The following is a 15,149-nucleotide window of genomic DNA, read 5'->3' as shown; positions in this document are numbered from 1 at the left end:
CCCGTGGGTGCTGTCTGATCTTCTGAGGGCTCCCTGAAATGCTGAGAGCCACCTCTTCCTTCTCTCACAGAGTTGAGGTCCCCAGGTCCCTTCTGGGTCTAGACAGCGCCACTTTGACACAAAATGCCACTTTGCCGGAACCAAGGCTTGTTGGAAGAATCCAGCACCAAAACTCGCCTGCATCCAACTTCTCTCTGTGGGACATTCAGTTCATCACTCAGGAACCCGCTGACATCTTCCTTGGGTGCATTTCTGCAGTCTTCGTCCAACGGGGTACTCTTCCTTTGCACCCTCTACTGGGTTGTCAGGGTCTCCTTCTTTGGCAGGTCTTGAGGTCCAGGAATCCACCATTTGTTGTTTGCAGTCTTACTTGTTTCTTGCAGTAACTCTAATCATGACTGGTAGTGTGTCCTAAGGAAACTTGCAGTACTTTACTCCTGCTTTTCTGGGCTCTGGGGTACGGTATTTTACTTACCTTTGCTGTATTCTTACTCTCCCAGCGATTCTCTCTACACCACACTTGTCTAGGGGGGAATTTGTGGTTCGCATTCCACTTTCTTAGTATATGGTTTGTGTTGCCCCTAGACCTATTTTCTCCCATTGCATTCTATAGCATTTTCGGTTGTTTGCACTATCCTAGGTCTAATTACTTACCTCATTATTGTGTCTAGTGTATATATTGTGTATAATATTTACATCCAGAAGGAGTATTGCCTATAAGATATTTTTGGCCTTGTTTCTCCCAAATAAACTACCTCTATTTTTGGTAACACTGAGTATTATCTTTACTTGTGTATAAGTACTGTGTAACTATAAGTGGTATTGCAGCTTTGCATGTCTCCTAGTTCAGCCTAAGCTGCTCTGCAATTGCTACCTCTTTCAGCCTAAGCTGCTAGAACACTACTACATTTCACTAATAAGGAATATCTGGACCTGGTGTAAGCTGTAAGTACCCAAGGTACCCACTGCAAACCAGGCAAGCCTCCTACATTGCATTGCGAAAAGAAGTCTGTCAGTGCTTCATTAAAGGGTAGAAGGGGTTTGGAAGAAGACGACCCCGGCTGAAGCACGCTGGTTAGGAGATTAGGTCTAACCTCCACGTAAGGTAGCTTGTGGTTGCTATTCCCGCTACTTTCTGGTGCTGAAAAAGGACAAAGGTCTTCGGCCTATATCAGATCTTCGGTCCCTCAATCTCTTCCTCAAAAAAGAGAAGTTCAAAATGTTCATATTGGCTTATGTGCTATCTGCCCTGGATCCCGGAGACTGGATGGTAGCGTTGAACTTGCAAGATGCTTACCTCCACATTCCTGTATTGCCTGCCCACAGATGTTACTTACGATTTGTGGTAGGTCACAAGCACTTTCAGTTTACCGTGCTCCCCTTTGGCCTTACCAGTGCCGCTCGGGTGTTCACGAAAGTGATGGTAATGGTGGCAGCTCATCTGCGCAGGTTGGAGGTCCCAGTCTTACCCTACCTCGATGATTGGCTGTTGAAGGCAAACTCGCCCCAGACAGTTGTCTCCCACCTCCAGACTACGGCAAAACTTTTGCATTTGCGGGGGTTCCCTATAAACGTGCCGAAGTCGCATCTGAGTCCTTCTCATGTGTTCCCTTTTATCCGAGCTGTTCTGGTACAGTGCAGTTTCAGGCATATCCTCCTGGAAAGCGATTCCAGGATATTCAGGCTATGATACCGATGTTTCAGCCTCTGTCCTGGATTTCGTTGAGAATGACTCTAAGGCTGCTGGACCTCATGGCCTCCTGCATCATGCTGGTTCAAAATGCCAGATGACATATAAGGGCTCTGCAGTGAGACCTTAAGTTCCAGTGGGAGCAGCATCAGTGGAATCTATGCGAGAAGGTCCAGATCTCGGAAAGAACTGCGAGAGACCTGCAGTGGTGGTTAACGAATCAGGATTAGGTCAAGGGCAGATCCCTCTCCTGCCCCCAACCAGATCTTACGGTTGTGACAGATGCGTCACTCCTGGGATGGGGTGGCCACATGGGAGAGGCAGATATCAGAGGCATCTGGTCTCCGGCGGAAACCGGGATCCATATCAATCATCTGGAGCTCTGAGCGATTTGACTAGCATTGAAAGGATTTCTTCCCTCCCTCAAGGGAAAAGCAGTACAGGTGTTCACAGACAACATTTAGGAAGTTGACTCTGTATATACTATCTCAAAGTGAGAGATAGTGTGCACAGAGTCCAAGGGTTCCCCTTAGAGGTTGATAGTGGCAAAATTATATAATGCTAATGCTCTATTTTGTGGTAGTGTGGTCGTGCAGTTGGCTTATCAGAGGGTAGTGTTAAGCATTTGTTGTACACACACAGGCAATAAACGAGAACACACACTTGAAGACTTAACTTCAGGCCAATAGGTTTTTATATAGAAAAATATATATTCTTAATTTATTTTTAGAACCACAAGATTCAAATTTGAGGTAAGCAAATAAAATGCAAGGTACTTCACACAGGTAAATATAAAACTTTGACTTAAAACAGTAGTACACACGGTTTTGGTTAAAATGGCAATAAGCTATTTTAAAAGTGGACACTGCAAAAATCAACAGTTCCTGGGGGAGGTAAGTATTGGTTAGTTTTTCAGGTTAGTAAAGCACTTACACAGTCAGTCTCCTGGGCATAGTCAGCTCACTGTTGGGGGTTCAAGGCAACCCCAAAGCCACAGCACCATCAACACAGGGCCGGTCAGGTGCAGAGTTCAAAGGAGAGCCCAAAACACAAAGGCGCCTATGGAGAACAGGGGTGCTCTGGTTCGACTCTGCTAGCAGGTAAGTACCTGAGTCCTCTGGGAGCAGACCAGGGGGGTTTTGTAGAGCACTGTGGGGGGGGGGACACAAGCACACAAAACACACCCTCAGCGGCACAGGGGCGGCCAGGTGCAGTGTGCAAAGCAGGTGTCAGGTTTGCTGTAGAAATCAATGGAGGGACCCGGGGGCCACTCTGGCGATGCAGGGAGGGCACGGGGGCTTCTTTGGCCAGCCACCGACTGGGCTAGGATGAGGGCCGTCTGCTGGTCACTCCTGCATTGGTAGGAGGACCTGGAGGCCCATAGGTGTTTTGGAGATCAAGAGGGAGTCATCAGCAAATAAAAGAATTTGAATTTTTTAATTGTTCAGGGAAGGGGCATCATGTTGGGAGTCAGTTACAACTTGCACCACCTCATTAATGAACAGGGAAGAAAGAGTGGGTGCAAGGACACAGCCCTAACGTACTCCACGCCTGATGTCTACGCGGTCGGTGAGTTCCCCCTGGCTGCCCCATCTTACTCGTGCATAGGTGTTCTCATGCAACCTTTGAATTCGGTATACCAAGTTCCCCGGGACACCAATTTTGTTTAGGACTTCTCATAGTTTCTCTCTTGGGACGAGATCAAAGGCGGACTTTAAGTCCACAAATGCAACATACAAGTTTTGTTTGGCCAAAGTAACGTATTTCCAAAGGAACAGGAAAAGCCTAAAAACTTGGTCCATAGTACTAATTCTTGGGCGAAAACCAGACTGGAGGGGGGGATAAAACCTGGTTAGCTTGAACCCAATCCATAAACCTATCTAGGACTTGCTTGGAAAAAATCTATTGTAAGTTATCAATTAGACTAATTGGGCGGTAATTTGCGGGCAGTCCCACATCTCCTTTTTTATAGATAGGGATAATTTCTGCCCCAAGCCACGAATCAGGAATAGGGCTGCCTGCTGCTATGGCGTTCGACAATGTATTTATATACCACTCCCAGATTCAGACTTAAACAGGTCCCCCGGTATCTTCTCAGGACCAGGAGCCTTGGCGGGTTTCAGGGAATTGATAGCTGCTATGGTTTCAGCTATTGTGAAAACAGTGTCCTCCACAGGACCCTCGAAAAGAAGTCTGCATTCATCACCCCTATGGTCCACAGGGTCCTGCTGTGTGGATGAGGTATAAATCTCAGAGAAATGGGCCACCCATCTTTCGGGCCGGATGGGCATGTTTATAGTGTCATAACCCCCTCTATACCTGTTCGTCAGCAACCTCCAAAAAGAACCCTCATCTCAGTTTTTAACTGCATCCAGCAGCTTCTGCCAGATCTCAGAGTCCCAGTTTTTCTTTGCTAAATCCAGAGCCTTGGTATAGCTAAGTCTAGTATCCCTGATCTCCTCCTGTGAGTGCTTTTGGAGGGCCAATTTAAGATTGAGCCTCGCATGATCACAATCTTGATTGAACCATTCTCTAGATTGGATGATGTCAGGAGTATACCTAGAAGTGGTTTCCTTATAAAAAATCCCCTGTAGGATATTTGTGAATTCAACATGAATGGTCAGGATTGAGATACTGTCAGCCTCTTGCTCATCAAAGCTAGAGAACAATTGTAAAAAGGAAGAATACATTTCCTTAATGAGGAATGGATTAGATATGACTTTTGGCCAACTGACACGGGTTTGCCTAAGGTTCAAATGGGGGATCGGAACATCAGTAGTCTCTAGATGCTGGGCTCTCCCAAATACTTGGTTGGATAGAATAAGACACAGAGGGTGGTGATCACTATCATAGCGAGGTTCCACCTTCATATCCAGAGTATTTGACCAGAGCCTAATATCGATCAGGAGATAATAGTACTAGATGAACGCCCTCGCTTGCAAGTGGGAGCACGGTTTGGATCAGATCTAATGCGACCATTACATTCTCTAAGTCCAAATCGTAAGCAGAGGGAAGCCATCTGCATAGCAACACAAGAGCCGATGCTGGGAGTATCATCCTTCTTTTGGGGAATACCCCAGGATTAATCTTCTTTGGTTGTCAAATTACCTATAAGGTTCTTGGATACAAAGGAACAATTTATATCACCCCCAACCACCAGGTAGTTAGATGGATGCAGAAGTTCCATGTACTCAGCTAACTGAGCAAGTGTCCTAGATTCCATACTACACGGGACAGACCTCGCATACACATTGACCATGTTCACTATAAAACCAGGTTGGAATGTACGTCTAACACCCAATAAATCTGATGAATTGAGGGATAATACAGAGTGATCACATTTCAATTTCTTATTTAATAAGATCATAAGCCCACCCATTGGTCTACCAAGCCTCCGGAGGCGGGTTGAGCTGCGGAAAGATATGTTGTAAACCCGTCAACACATATCATCTCTTCTGCCCAAGTTTCCTGAATAAAGCATATATCTTGCTTGGTAATGAGGTTAACCCATTCGGGATCTCCCAACTTTTTCTCTATTCCAGCCACATTCCAAGACATAATATTAAGTTCAGGAAACACAAGTTTGGGCCTTACTCTCAGGGGTACAGTAAGCTCCAAAACCCCCTGGTTGTTTGTCTCTACAGGCCATAGTAACTACAATGGGGAGCTCTGTGGTTGGAACAGCATTTAGTCAGTCTAAATCGGATAAGAAAGGGGAAGGGATCTCAGTCGTAAATGGTTGATTGCTCTTAAATGCAGCCTGGGCCCCTCCCGCATGAACGTTAAATGAGCTATCACTTCTTCGCATCTTACCCCCCCGGGGGGTGTATACAGAGTCTAATTCTGGTGTTTCTGCCAGTTCTCAGAGAACTAGTCCGTGAATTGAAGACCATAAGGTTATCAACCATAGTGGTATCAAGAAAAAGATTTGAAATATAATCAAAATCTGAATCTGGTTGGGCATATCTGCGTACCTCCCGAATATCAGACCAAATAACAGAGAGACATTTCCTCTGTATGCGAATCCAATAAATAACTTTATTAGTGAGAGATTCATAAGACTCTCTGTAACCAGCAGGCAGCCTGGGGACCCCTGTCATGTAGATATAAGCATCCTTCCTGCTCTGGTCATGTCTCCCCTTCAAATCAGTCGCCTGAATTAGTCTAGGTTGGCCTAGATGTGGAACTCTGGGTAAACTGACAGGCACGTGGACACCCATACCATCCCTGGCTTCCTTGAAAAAAAGGAATTTTACAAGGGAAGCTTTGATCACTGATTTTTGAGGCAAAATTGGGCATGCGCCCAGTATCAATGGGAGTATCAATAGAAGGGGGTGGGCAGCTCCCCTTTTTTTTTGTCTCCATGCTTATGGGCTTCGCCCCAGACTTTGAACGTTTGGGGAAGATAGTTAAATTACCCTTAGTATCTAATGTTGCTAACATGTTAGACCCCCCCAGTCGGCTCAAGGTTATGGTCATCCGTACTGGGCAGTTTACAATTACATATTGCCCTCTGATCAGATAGTCCAGAAATTGTTTCCAAGATTACCACTACCAATGACTTTAAATCGTCCAGCTTCTGGGAAATAATTGCCAGTTCAGGTGCTCCATTAGACTGTGTCAACCGGTTCTGTTCCTCTGTATCGGGTTCAGCTGAGATTAAGGATAGAGGACATCCTGGGCTCCCACTAGGAGTGGATAGGGATAAAAATCTGTTCGAGCAGGGAATGTCAGTAGAGATTATGGTCTTGGAGCCTGGGTGCAGGGAGTCCTTAGTTTGAGTGCATTCGACAGCTTCTGCGTTTGGGATATGCCTCTTTGATGGTGAGGGAGTTGCAGCCTAGATTATAGGAGGCAAATGGAGGTCCACTTCCACAGTCAGATGAGGCGTCTGTGGTTTCTTATTAAAGAGATCAGGGCTCTTCCTGTGCGTGAGAGTGGCAGAAATTGGGGGGGCGGTAATAGATGGACTCCTCAATATTGTCTCAACTTCCTCGAACAAGGAGTCAATAGTTTGAAATTGATTCCTAATAGGCTTGGAAAGATCATCTACTTTCCTACTGGCTAGCTTCTTGTGTTTTTTAGCACCAGAGTGTGGCGCAGAGATGTCATCTGCCTTCTGCTTCCCCATTACTTTTGCGTGGAGTCAGAATTTTGTGAAGAGAGAGGAAGAGTAGGATAAATACCAAGGGCCAACCGAGGATCTCCTTGCCTGGAATGCTTATATACCATGCCGAGAGTAAAGTTCAATCCAGGTTCGATAAACAATGTTAACAATGAGCTCTGCCCCTGAGAAGGACCATTGAATGCAGGGGGTGTGAGTCTCACTCCCCGAGCGGCTGTGAAACAACAATCCAAGAACGTGTCCCTTGCCACTTAGGCTACTTGGGCTACAATAAACTGGAACTCTTTAAACCACACTGCGTAGTGTCCAGATCCAAGTAACCAAGGTCCCCAAACTTTGAAGCGCCTGTGTTACTGAAACGCCCCCAGGCAGCAGGCAGTCCAAAGGATCCTGGGTCTTGGAGTCCCACCAGGATCACGGGGGTCGGGAAAGCAGATTAGTATTATCTAATTTTGCCGTTATCAACCTCTAAGGGGAACCCTTCGACTCTGTGCACACTATCTCTCACTTTTTGTGATAGTATATACAGAGCCAACTTCCTACAGTACTCTTATGCATCAAAATGTGCTACACTCTGGCTAAAAAGCAACCTCCCGTAGGTTTGCAAGCACACTCCACCAGAGCTACTGCTGCTACCACAGCGATATCACGGGGCTTTCCAGTCCTGGATATCTGTCAGGCAGCAACGTGGGCATCTCTGCACACTTTTACCAAACACTACTGCCTAGACAATCAGGCCCGAAGGGACGGCTACTTTGGCCGTTCGGTCCTGCAGGACTTTTGGTGTTACCTTGGTTCGCAGCCCACCATTGGGGATGGTATTGCTCGGGTATCTATTCAAAGGTAAGGAATCTGCAACTAGAAGTCTTTATCAGATGTACAAGTTACTTACCTTCAGTAACAAAATTTCTGATGGATACAACTACCTGTGGATTCCTCACCTAATGAATACTCCCATGGCGCCAGCATTCAACGGAAATCTTCTTACTAGTCTCTGCACGTCGACGAGGACGTCACTCTAGCCCACGCGACGCCGTCTGACGTCATACAGGCAATAAGAGGTCCTCGACGACGTGCGGACGTCAGTTCCCTTTTTTCCGTGCATTCGAAACGGTTATCTTCGAGGGAGCAACTGTTACTTTTGTGGTTACAGTGTATTTTTGCTGCGTAGTCTTTCGCTGTGGTAATAATGTCGCAGAGAAAGTCTGGATTTAAGCCTTGTCGTGAGTGTGGAGGCAAGATGTCGGTGACGGATCCTCATTCCGATTGCCTTTGGTGTTTGAGCTCCGACCACGACGTCTCGACTTGTGATTCATGCCAGCACATGAATCCAAAGGCCCTCAAGGAACGTGAGGCGAAGCTGTTTATGGCAAAATCGAAGGAGAAGCATCACAAGAAATCTTCTTCTCCAAGACATCGGCGTCATCGAGACTCCCGGCGCCGTAGAGAATCTCGGCGTCATTCGAAGGAGACTCGTTCCAGGTCTTCGGATCGGCGCCGAAGGACATGGGAGATTAGTCCCACGGTTACGCCGCATCCTTCGACGCCGTTGCCCTCTCCGGCGTCTCCAACTTCACCTGGACAGGCGTCGGTGATTGAGGTATTGGAGCCTCAGGTGTTTTCTCCGGCGCAGACGTCGAGGCCGGCGTCGGGGTCGCCTCCGAGACAGGCACCTCAGTATCCGGCTTTTCCCACACCTGGAGCCGATAGTTCCGCATTCTTGAATGCGATGTATGCCATCTTCCAACAGATGGCTCCAGGGGGTGCTCCGGCTGGGCCTTTGGCCTTTTCTTTGGGTGATCCTGCGCCTCTTCGGCCGGCACCCTTCATGCCCTTTCTCCCTTTTGGGAACGTGGGCTCGGCGCCAGTGTCTGCGCCGGTGGCCGCTCTGGTGGCTTCAGAAGGATTGGCCCCGGGGATTTCCATCCCGTCGACGTCGGGATTTCGGCCTGTTACTCCGGTGGGTCCATCTGCTTCAGCTGCTCTTTCGTCGGCGCCGAAGTTACCTGTGGCGCCGGACGCGGCGTCGGTGGCTTCTGAAGTTCGGCGCCGATCTTCGACTTCGGCGGAGGCATTGTCGACTCCGCGTATTGAACAACGACTTCATTCGAGGAGACGTGCTCTCTGTGTATTAGAGGAGCAGGAGCACCAACGAGCCCTGGAGGAAGGAAAGCTAGAGGACTCGGGTGATGGGCTGCGTGGTCTGGAGTCGGCCAGTGGGCTGGACACTTCCCCTGAGTGGGATCTTTCGTCCCCGGGAGAATATACTGAGGAGGCTGCTTCCTTTCATGCAGTGGTACGGAAGGCAGCTAGTTTTTAGGATCTGCCTTTGCCGGTGGTGGAGGCTAAACAAAACCTTTTAACAGAGGTGCTACATCCGGCCTCAGCTGCGGCGGAGCCTCTTTTGCCATTTAATGACGCTCTGCTGGATCCGGTGTTAGAGGTGTGGAAGAGGCCGGCATCTTCCCCAGCAGTTCACAGAGCCGTGGCCAGGAGGTATCGGGCGGCTCCGACTGACCCTGGTTTTCTATCTAGGCACCCTACGCCAGAGAGCTTGGTGGTGCAGGCCTCCTGTTCATCCAAGTCAGCGCCTGGTTCTTTCCCGACGGTGCCTGGGGACAGAGATTCAAAGAAACTAGAGGCGCAGTCCAGGAAGATTTTTTCATCCTGCAGTCTGGCGTTAAAAGCCACCAATGCAACCTGTATCCTGGGGAGGTATATTCATGCTCTGATGGATGACATTTCCTCATCGTTTACAGAGCTTCCCCAGGGTCTTTTGGATCTTGTTTCAAATGCCCAGGCTGCTGCGACCCAGATTATCCAGACGGGACTGGATACCACCGACTCGGTAGCCAGAGCAATGGGCACAACTGTGGTGGCAAGGAGACAGGCCTGGCTCCGTAACTCGGGCTTTTCTGCGGATGTACAGTCCACATTGTTGGATCTCCCGTTTGATGGGGACAAACTGTTTGGAGCCAAGGCTGATTCGGCCTTGGAACGTTTTAAGGAAAGCAGGGCCACGGCTAAGTCGTTAGGGCTCCAAGCTCTTTCTTCCACGGCCTCTTCCAGATTTTTCAGGAGGTTTCGTGGATTTGGGCGTGGCTCTTCCTCCTCTTCCTTTCGGGGAAGATATCAGCAACCTGCCTCTTCCCATCCCTATAGATCTTTTAGGGGGAGAGGTAGGGTCCGCACCAGAGGAGCCTCTCAGCAGCACTCTGCCTCTTCCTCATCCTCTGGCGGGGTGCAGCAGGGGAAGCAGCCTTAGGCGTCCACCATTTCCCACTCACTCCTCTCCTGTAGGGGGAAGATTACAGCATTTTCTCACCAAATGGAAGACTGTTACAACGGACACTTGGGTTCTCAGTATTGTGGGAAAAGGCTACACCCTTCCCTTTCGGGAGTTCCCGCCCCTCATCCCGCCCCGCCCTTCTTATTGTTCAGAAGAACACCTCCTGTTGCTAGAACAGGAGGTACAGGTCCTCCTTTCAAAGGGCGCGGTGGAGTTGGTCCCAGAGCAGGAAAGGGGTCGAGGATGTTACTCAAGGTATTTCCTGATTCCCAAGAAGGATGGTCGTTTGAGACCAATTCTGGACCTGAGGATCTTGAATTGGTTCCTCAAGCAGGAAAAGTTCAAGATGCTGACCCTAGCACAGGTGCTTTTGGCGTTGAACAAGGAAGACTGGATGGTGTCTGTCGACTTGCAGGATGCTTACTTTCATATCCCGATACTCAAGTCACACAGGAAGTATCTCCGGTTTGTGGTGGGATCGCAGCACTATCAGTTTGCGGTCCTTCCGTTTGGTCTTACTTCAGCGCCTCGAGTCTTCACGAAGGTGATGTCGGTGGTTGCGGCAGAACTCAGAAGGAAGGGGATAGCAGTATTCCCTTACTTGGACGACTGGTTGATCAAAGCCAAGTCCCCGGAGCTTGTGTCGCATCATCTGCAGTCAACAACCCAGTTGTTGTTCGACCTGGGTTTTTCGGTGAACAAGCCCAAATCTCACCTAGAGCCCTCTCAGCGCCTCCTGTTCATAGGGGCAGTACTGGATACAACATTGGGTCGGGCCTTTCCTCCGCCTCAGCGGATTCAAGATATTCAGGATTTGGTTCCAATGTTTCGAAATGGAGCGGTAGTTCCAGTCCTCAAGGTCCTTCGTCTGCTCGGTCTGTTTGCCTCCTGCATTCTGTTGGTCACGCATGCTCGCTGGCACATGAGGGCTCTTCAGTGGTGCCTCCGAAGGCAGTGGTCTCAACACAAAGGGGATCTAGAGGGTACTGTCAAGATCTCCAGAGATGCTGCTGTGGATTTGAAGTGGTGGATTGCAAGCAACAATCTTTCACAAGGAAAGCCGTTCCAGCAGTCGCCACCAGTGGCCACAGTCATAACGGATGCTTCCACTCTAGGGTGGGTAGCTCATCTGGGGGATCTGGAGATCAAAGGTCTTTGGTCTCCAGAGGAACAGATGTTTCACATCAATCTGTTAGAGTTACGGGCTGTACGTCTGGCTCTCAAGGCCTTCCTCCCTTCCCTTCGTGGTCAGTCGGTACAGGTCCTAACGGACAATACTACCACGATGTGGTACATAAACAAGCAGGGAGGAGTGGGGTCGTACCTTCTCTGCAGAGAAGCTCTTCGACTATGGTCCTGGGCAAAGGACCATCAGATTTGCTTGATAGCAAACCATCTGGCCGGAGTCTTGAACGTGCGTGCGGACAGTCTCAGTCGCCATTTCTCGGCAGACCACGAGTGGCGTCTCCATCCAGATCAAGTCCGTTTAATCTTCCAGAGGTGGGGGTTTCCTCGGGTAGATCTGTTTGCCACTCGAGAGAACGCGCATTGTCCGTTATTCTGCAGCCTCCAGTATCCGATGCAGGGAGCGTTGGGGGACGCGTTTCAAATAACCTGGTGCGGCCAGTTGCTTTACGCGTTTCCTCCCATACCCTTGATTCCTCGAGTATTGAGGAAGATTCGCCAGGACCGGGCTCTAGTCATCCTAATAGCTCCGGATTGGCCAAGGAGGGTATGGTACTCCGACCTTCTCCAACTCTCAATGTGCCCTCCGCTCCGTCTCCCTTTCAGGGCAGACATCCTCTTGCAGTCGCAGGGGCAGGTTCTACACCCCAACCTCCAGAGTCTGCACCTACATGCCTGGAGATTGAACGGGGCAACCTGAGTTCCTTCTCTCTCCCACCTGAGGTAGTGGATGTTATATTAGCGGCCAGGCGACACTCCACTAAATCTATCTACGCTAATAGATGGTCTAAATTTGTTGCGTGGTGTGGAGAGAGGCAGATTGATCCTTTGCATGCTCATCTATCGGACGTTTTGTCTTTTGCTCTGTCTCTAGCGCAGAAAGGTTGTGCAGTGGCTACCATTAAGGGTTATTTATCGGCCTTGTCAGCCTTCATATGTCTTCCAGACCAACCATCTTTATTTAAATCCCCTATTGTTATCAGATTCTTGAAAGGTCTTCTAAATAAATATCCTCCAAAGCCATTCATTATGCCGCAATGGGATTTGTCCTTGGTCCTGACTTTCCTTATGGGGTCCCCTTTTGAACCTTTGCATTCTTGCCCCTTAAGGTATTTGGTTTTAAAAACAGTCTTCCTGATAGCTATAACATCAGCAAGGAGAGTGAGTGAGTTGCAGGCCTTATCAGTAAAGCCCCCTTATACAACTTTTTATGGGGATAAGGTGGTGTTGAGGACCAAGGCTGCTTTCCTCCCGAAGGTTGTTTCACCCTTCCATTTGGCTCAGGCAATTACTTTGTCCACGTTCTATCCTCCGCCTCATCCTTCCAAAGAGGAAGAAAGACTGCACCGTCTGGACCCAAAGAGAGCGTTGAGCTTCTTTATTGATAGAACAAAGGACATCAGGCTGGAGGATCAGCTGTTTATTGGATACGTGGGCAAGAGGAGAGGAAAGGCAGTCCACAAGAGAACACTATCCAGGTGGGTTGTTCTTTGCATTAAAATCTGTTACTCTTTGGCAAAGAAGGATCCTCCTGAGGGCATTAGAGCTCATTCCACCAGAGCTAAGTCGGCCACTTCGGCCTTGGCCAGAGGTGTTCCTGTGGTCGACATCTGCAAGGCCGCAACTTGGTCGTCCCTTCACACTTTTGCAAAACATTACTGTTTGGATTCTGAGGTTAGAAGGAACGGCCATTTTGCACGGGCAGTGCTGCAGGATTTCTTGGTTTGACCATTTAGGCACCCACCGCCGGGCGTGGTACTGCTTTGGGACTCTATTCATTAGGTGAGGAATCCACAGGTAGTTGTATCCATCAGAAGAACGAGTTACTTACCTTCGGTAACGACTTTTCTGGTGGATACATTAGCTACCTGTGGATTCCTCACGGTCCCACCCGCCTCCCCGTTGCCTTTCTGGTCTTACCAAGTAATCCTTGAGTACGCTCCTCTTGGTCTTTGAGAGTGCAATAGATGTTGTATATATTATATTTATATATATGTATATATGTATATATCGTTGTGTATATACTTGATGTGTATATATATTTTAAAAAAGAGAGAGTTATATATATATATATAAAAGATTTACAGTTATTCATGCAATGTTGTGTATTTTTACAATGTAATGGGATGTTGCCTTGCTCTTTCATTGTATTGCCTGGTTGTTCTCATGCACGTAAAAAATGATTGGTACTGACGTCCGCACGTCGTCGAGGACCTCTTATTGCCTGTATGACATCAGACGGCATCGCGTGGGCTAGAGTGTCGTCCTCGTCGACGTGCAGAGACTAGTAAGAAGATTTCCGTCGAATGCTGGCGTCATGGGAGTATTCATTAGGTGAGGAATCCACAGGTAGCTAATGTATCCACCAGAAAAGTCGTTACCGAAGGTAAGTAACTCGTTCATCTGGTAGAGACATATTCTAGTTGCAGATTCCTTACCGACCCACCCATCCTGCCCGCACTGCAAACTGACTTCTAGGGACAGGAACTTTCTCTTAAGGGCTGTCGTTTTGGCCCACTCTGTGTTCTTCGTGGCTCTACACTGCTGGCGTGGAAAGAACATGAAACTCTCGGTCTACATTAAGTCCCGCATCCACAGCGCGTAATATCACAATCCATTTGGACTCTAGTTTTCTCAAAGTCTTAATCCTGTCACCGCCCTCCGGGTTGGTTTCTGCCTGTGCTATGCCATGAAATCTAATCTTAAGCAACTCAAATTCCTTGTGGGAGACATTAAAATGTGCTGCCAATGGATACGAAAAATTGTTATTCCTGACGGCTGTTATGTTCCTGGATTCTCTCTTTTAAAGGTAGTATTGTACTGCCTATGTAAATCCGTTCACAGTTGCATACTATAGACAACAAACTTAGAACTACAATTAATGAAGTGATGTATCTTGTATGTCCTACTAGTGTTGTATTTGAAATTGTTTTTTTGTCAAGCGCATATTGGCACATGTTGCAATGTGAGCATTTATAGAATCCCTTCGGCTTAACTGGTAACCATGTGATGAGGTCTGCAATGGACTAGGGTGATGTTGCTAGGACACAGTATGTTTCTCTACGTGGTGCCCATACAATGAGTTATAGAAGGCTTATTGGAAATCAATTTGGCAAATGTATTATCTAGTTTCAACAGGTGCCAGTGTCTGTTCAAGATGAGGTATAGACTGTGACTCTGTGAACTGAACTTGGTGATAAAGGTTAAACGTTTGTCCCTGTTCACCCTGTGATTATTATGAGTCAGAAGATAGCTGTGTTGTGAGTTATTAATTTTCTGTCCGGCTTTGTTCAGCACATGATCAGAGTAACCCCTCTGTCGAAAGTGGTCCTCTAATAAGTACAATCCATGTTCAAAATCCTGGTTGTCACTGCAATTAAAATTAAAAATTCAGGGTTGAAGACTTTAATGTTCTTGTCATTGAACCAAGTTTGTACTGATTCTTGTTTGTTGTTCTTGACATATAACAGGAATTCTGTCTTTGCTGAGCTTCCGGTAGGTGCTGGACGTCCAAGAAAGAAAAACATAGGCTCATGCATTGATTGGCCTCCTCTTGTCTCTTATCGAGCTTAAAACACGTCTGATCTGAAAAATTTTATAAGAGCTTTCTGCTACGCCTTCGCCACCGATAATGCCACAGATTAAAATAAAGTCCACAATAAAACATTTTTGTAGGTATCATATCATGCCCAGCTGAGTGAGGCCCAGGGCATCTTTCATGCCACACTAGTCAAGGTTATCATCATCAACATGCTAAAGCAGTCAGTTTATGATAGCCTCTTGCTGTCTCACATGCCCCCTGCTGCTTATTGTTCCAATAGTGTATTCTCTCTTCTTCAGGTAGGCACAGGATATTAATT

The 15,149-nt window shown here is 47.8% G+C and overlaps 1 protein-coding gene across 1 annotated transcript in view; it reads left to right on the top strand.

Moving 5' to 3' along the window:
• LYST (lysosomal trafficking regulator) overlaps positions 1-15,149 on the top strand; it is a 2,674,875-nt gene that overhangs the window by 1,809,596 nt on the left and 850,130 nt on the right.

The sequence above is a fragment of the Pleurodeles waltl genome, chromosome 5 (genome assembly GCF_031143425.1).
Source record: "Pleurodeles waltl isolate 20211129_DDA chromosome 5, aPleWal1.hap1.20221129, whole genome shotgun sequence".
NCBI classification, from domain to species: domain Eukaryota; kingdom Metazoa; phylum Chordata; class Amphibia; order Caudata; family Salamandridae; genus Pleurodeles; species Pleurodeles waltl.
This window is presented reverse-complemented; position numbering and strand designations above follow the sequence as displayed.